Below are 6,238 nucleotides of genomic sequence, written 5' to 3' on the forward strand. Positions count from 1 at the left end.
TTACTGTCAAAGTCCAGAAATGAGGGTATGAACTAACAGCAAAGGTGCCCCCTGTTGTGGACTAAGGACATGAAGTTCACATCACCTGTCAGCTACAGACTGTCCTCTATCTGATTTTTTTTTTTTTACTATCTTCAGCCACTCATCCTGCATCGCTCTGTCTCTTCATCTGTCTGATTTTTATTTCTCTGACTTCGTATGTATCCTACTCTCCTCTTTCTTCCATTACTGGTATCTCGGCATTTGTCGTTCCTTTCCTGAACTTCACAGCCAACCTGTACCACTCTGACAGGAGAGAGCTGTGCGCGCACACACACACACACACACGCACACCACGGAGCTCCAAGTTGCCATGGCAATCTGATGATAAGGAGATATGATTGAATGGTTGAGGTAGAAATGTACTGAAATGTGCCGTGATTGCTACAGTGTGCTGCATAGCCAGTGATTTTTACTTTCACACCACAGACCCACTGCAGTTATCATTATTTCTGGTGAGTACTGAGCTGAAGTAATTTAACCCAATATAATTCACAGCGAAGTGTGGCGTCATTCAGCGTGACGTTTCAGTGTTCATCACTGCACACCTTCAAAGGAGGTGATCATGTTTGGATTAATTTTTCCTTACCATTTTGAATTGGTAAGACATATATGTACATTGTCTATTCAAACTCAGTTTATTCTGTAAAATATATATTTCAAAGTAAGTGTGGAAAATATAATTGAAAAGAGTCACTGTCAAAGTTAAGGAGCCCTGTTTTTTATATTTTTTTGTAAACTACTTTTATGTACCTTCACAGTTTGGAACAGTTGAGTGTGTTTGACTTAATTATAAGTTATATATATATATATACTTTCTGTGTGATTCTATCTCTCTGTAAAAAATATCCATAACATTAACTGCAGTAAGCACTGCAACCATTCATTTACCACATCCTTATGAAGTTGCTGTATCTTGACACACACAAAGCCCACATTCACAGTGTTTTTGCCAAAACACTGACACATTTACCAAAGATCTGGCCATAACACTAAATATTTACACTGTGTAAAGTTACAGAAAAGCAACAGAAAAAATTATTTTGATGTTTTTGAACAGAGATGGACAGCAACAAGTTACAAATTGTCTATAGTTGGTCCACATAGGTTTATACTTGAGTAACAATGTTGTTTTGAGCATTTATATATTCCCTTAGAGTTTGGTTTGTTTTCAGGTATGTTACGAAAATGTGTAAACATCTAAAAAACTAACAGTGGTTCACCTGTTTATTCACAAAACCAAACCACATTTAGGAAATTACACAAAACCTTCCCCTGTCATTTGAATGTAGACCGATGCTGTTTTCTATTTTGCTTAATTGAACTCACTGCAAAGAGATATTGTGATGTAATAATATTTTCCCAAGTGCCTGTCTGTTACTGAAATAGAAGCATCACAGTGTGTGCACCACATGGGTTCATTAGGCCCAAGTTTAAGATTTAATGAAGTACACTTGTGCTGTGACAAGACACGTACAGTAAACTGGGAACCACTGAGAGGTTTATAAGGTCACAGACACCTACACACACACACACACACACACACACACGCACACACACATGTTGAGAGTAAACTCACACATACAAAATTTGAATTGTAGTTTCACACACTCACTGCAAGGTAAATTTGCTACATGTAAGTAAAGGAAAGACATTCTCTGATCATAAATGTCTACAGTACAAGACAAACATGACCATGACTGTACCTCCAGGGAGCTGCTAAAGTACGCATTTACAGGTGACAGCACAGTCATAGATTTTCTCAGCAGGCGCCTGGAGATGTCATCCAAAGTCATCTCCTATGGATAAATGTCTGTTTACATCATCACATCGTACATGCAAGGGTGAAGCACACATAAACACCCTTAAGTGTCATGTGGTTCTGCCTTAAATGGGAGGAAAGCACACAATTAAAATGGATAAAACAAGGAGAACAAAATTAATAAATGAAGCACTGACAAACTGAGGTCAAATCTTGTGATGATCCAGATATATCCAACAAATAAGGTAAGAATGTGCATGTGTCTGTTTTACTTGAAAGAACAAATGCCTTTTAATTCCACTTGGACATATATTAATATTAAAATGTTGTCTATTTCAAGAGATGTAGTATATCTGTGTTTCAGGTGTTAAATGTACAATTGGTGCCTGTTTGCATAGGCGGAAATAGCTGGGGGGTTGGGAGGGTCAGGACCCATCCCTTCTGAGGGTTGTCGCTCCCTAAATATATCATTCAGTAATATAATGATACATACTTAAAATAAGTGTGTAAGTAGGAAATCAATTCAAATACAAATGGGTCAACAAAAAAAGCGTTATAAGTTTTAAAACATTTTGAGTCCCCCATCTCTTGCCTGATTTCCCCCTTTAGGTCATCTACAAACACAAGTCCTGTGGGAGAGAACAAAGTTTTTATCGGTAGTTGTGGAACTCCAGTAAGTAGGCTGTCATGGCTATTTTATTCACATCGGATTGCAGATGATGGAGAGTCATTAATAAATTTGTCATGGCAAAAAAATTATGATAACTGATGTATTTTTCCACGAGTCCACTATGTCTACGTTTATAGAGTTACCTAGTTTGTTTAATACCATGGTTCTGTAGCTTGTTGGATAACAACACTACACTAACAAGGTAAAAAGTCTATGTGTGAACTGTTATAAAGCTACACTTGTGTTGGGTTTCTCTAAATACGATAATTGGCTTGCTGCAGTTGAATATCTAAGCAGGCTAAGGGACATCCTCTGTCCCAGACGAAACCTAGGCCTACTATGTGGAGGAGCAAGATAATATAACAGTTATAATATGACCGCATGGTGAACCCATGAACCTAACTCATATTTAAACAACTATCATTTTGTGTTGTGGGACAGAGAAAATGACAGAGAAAAGAAAAACGGACATAAGATTATTTTTCAGTGTATCAAAATAGCAAGTAATTACAAAAAGTCCCCATATTAAGGCAATATGATAACTTCACGGCCTCCGTGCTACACTAATAATAGTAGTAAGGCTTTTCTCTGTGTACACATGTCCTATGAAAGTACAATTGTGGCTGTATTATTTGTGTCCCCTTCAAAAAGTGCTCTTGAGAAATTTTGTTTGGCTTCCCTCCCCCCAACTGTTGAATTTGATGAATTTTTCACCCATGCCTGTGTGTATGTAATTGTCTACACAAATGATGTAGCAGGCCCGGCGTCAGGATGAAGTGACTGAGGGGGCAGTTAAAAATGGCGAGGCGGCAAATCTTTTTATATATACATCAATACACAGGGCCCTTCACGGCGTGAAGCGCATGGCGCAGTTGCGTTTGGGGCATCTCCAACTCCAATTTTGCTCGTTTGACGGCAGAAAAAATGGTCTGCTCGCCGAGCGCATGGTTCAAAAGGGTCATACTTAGTCTGTGAATTTGTCATGGGTAAGTAGGGCATAACTTGCAATGCACCAACCAAGTGTCATCTCCCATTTAAAGTCAGGTGCGCTTGTACTTTGGTGCATTGCCATTATAGCGTATGAACAGCGCATTATGAAAAACACCAGTTGACTGATTGAACTGCAGACTCACAGCAGAGAGGGGATATGGACAGAAGTGTGGACGTGATCTAAAAACCATCTCTGATCATGAAGCCTGTGTTGCTCTGCTGCTCTGCAGTTTATGAGTGAAGTGTCGGAACTCCAGTCTGTTAACGGACAGACGCCGTCTCCTCTATGAAACGTCTGGATCCTCACTGCACTGCATTAAAATAAACTATGATGAACGGGTCGTGGGTCACATCTCTCCCCTACACTGTGTTTTATTGATGTATGAGTGTTTTCTTTTACGATTTACTGTCATGATTAGAGAGGCTGCTGTAATTTGATCTGAAGGCCGGCTGAGCGAGATCAAACAACTGGGTGTGTGTCCCACCCACTGAAACTAAGCTTTTGTCTTGTTAATCCGGAGGGCGATCCAAAGTATTTAACAGACTACTTGTACTCCTGTTGTACTCTTAAACACAGGACAAAAATCGTGGAGCAAATAAGAGTTTGCAGCAGTGAGGTAATACTTTACTCTGTCTTTCCTACTCTTGAGGTGCTATTTCTTTGCACTTTTACTGAGCAATCCACTAGAATCTGAAGGCCGGCTGAGCGAGATCAAACAACTGGGTGTGTGTCCCACCCACTGAAACCAAGCTTTTGTCTTGTTAATCTGGAGGGCGATCTCAGCTGGGTGCAATCATTCTTAATGCCCTACACCTGTGTGCAATTAGACTCAGTACTTCAGTGAAACCTACCACTGAAGCGTCAGCGTTAGCGTCTGCTCCTTGTGTGAAGACCTACTTGGGTAAAGTACAGCGAGTCCACTGAGCAAGGCCGCCTACAAGAGAAGCTTTTTCCCTTTCCGAGGCACACCCACTCACCTAAAGCTGCCAGCTACAAATACACTCAGGCCATGTGCTACCACACTATTCCTATTGTCTCCGGTCCACGCAAGAGGTATCATGCCATCAGGCACAGAAACCAGGCACTCCTCAAGCCTTTAAAACAGGCACCACCCACATCTGTTTACTTGTCTGTTGGGTCATGGAACTGCCAGTCGGCAGTCAACAAAGCTGACTTCATCACTGCTTATGCTAACACATTATCTCTTGGGCTACTAGTGCTCACTGAGACCTGGATCAAACCAGGAAACTCTACTACCCCCGCTGCACTGTCCACCAATTACTCTTTCACTCACACCCCCCGGCCGTCTGGGAGGGGGGGGTGGGACTGGGTTCTTAATTTCCAACAAATGGAAATTCACACAGCTGCTACCCCCGAATCAATATGCCTCCTTCGAATACCATGCTGTCTTTGTGTCCGCTCCGGTAAAGGTCTCTGTGGTTGTCATATACCGTCCACCAGGACAAATGGGTAACTTTGTGGAGGAGCTAGACACACTGCTGTCTTCAATCCCAGAGCATGACTGTCCCCTACTTGTCCTCGGTGACATGAACATTCACTTAGACAATTCAAACTCAGCAGACTTCCTGTCTCTGATTCAGTCCTTTGATCTAACACGGGTTCTCAGCCCCCCGACCCACAAAGCTGGCAAGGTGCTTGACCTCGTTCTCGTCCAAAACAGTGCCACAGAGTGCCTAACAGTCACACCTCTACATGTGTCTGACCACTATTTCATTCAGTTCACGGTATGCCTACAAGAAAAGCCCATTCTTCCAACACCATTGGTTTAACACCGCCGCAACCTCCGCAAACTGTCTCCCGCTCACTTTGCCTCAGTGGTAGCTTCCGCTCTACCCTCAACTACTCCCTCAACACATTTTCCTCACTTGAGGTCAATGATGCCACACAATCTCTGTGCTCTACACTAAGCTCGTGCCTGGATAGCCTGTGTCCTCTATCCACCAAGCCTGCTCGCCCAAACCAGCCCCACCCGTGGGCTCTGTACTGATCTCAGAGCGGCTGAAAGAAAATGGCGAAAAACCAAAGACCCCGCTGACCTTAAGGGCTACCAATTTCTCCTATCCTCCTTCTCAACAAGCATCAGTGCTGCCAAAACTGCTTTCTATAATGACAGAATAAGCAGTGCCACTGACACCAGGAAATTATTTTCCAACTTTTCCAAGTGCTACTAAATCCTCCTCCACCTCCACCACCCACAAACTTGTCTGCTGATACCTTTGCTGCCTTCCTCACAGGAAAAGTGGAAGCTATAACTAGCCAATTCTCTGAAACACTCAAACTCAACCATTGTAGCAGTCCTACTACATCTTTTCCTCTGCCCTCCCAGGTCAGTGGTTGTTCACTCTCCTCGTTTACTCCTCTCACAGAGAGCGAAGTATCAGAACTCTTGACCTGTAGCCGTCCAACTACATTCCCACTGGACCCGATTCCTACGAATCTCCTCCAAGCCATATCTCCTACTTTGGTCCCGACAATCACTCATGTGATAAATACTACTCTGGCTTCAGGAACCTTCCCGACCACTTTCAAAAGGGCTCGGGTTGCAACCTTGCTCAAAAAGCCCTCACTTGACCCAACTCAAGTTGAGAACTATCGACCAGTGTCTCTTCTACCCACTCTACTGAAACGGCTCTTCTGTCTGTAACAGAAGCCCTAAGGTCAGCTAAAGCTGCAGCCCAATCCTCGGTTCTTATCCTGCTTGACCTATCAGCTGCCTTTGACACAGTCAACCACAGGATTCTGCTATCCGCTCTCT

General features: G+C 42.7%; 1 long non-coding RNA gene across 1 annotated transcript in view; it reads left to right on the forward strand.

Moving 5' to 3' along the window:
• Positions 1-387: 387 nt before the first annotated feature.
• LOC123971893 overlaps positions 388-6,238 on the forward strand; it is an 86,612-nt gene continuing 80,761 nt past the window's right edge. The window contains exon 1 of the long non-coding RNA XR_006825323.1: positions 388-494. This is a non-coding gene — a long non-coding RNA (uncharacterized LOC123971893). The remainder of the gene's footprint in view (positions 495-6,238) is intronic.

This window comes from Micropterus dolomieu, linkage group LG06, assembly GCF_021292245.1.
Source record: "Micropterus dolomieu isolate WLL.071019.BEF.003 ecotype Adirondacks linkage group LG06, ASM2129224v1, whole genome shotgun sequence".
Lineage (NCBI taxonomy): Eukaryota > Metazoa > Chordata > Actinopteri > Centrarchiformes > Centrarchidae > Micropterus > Micropterus dolomieu.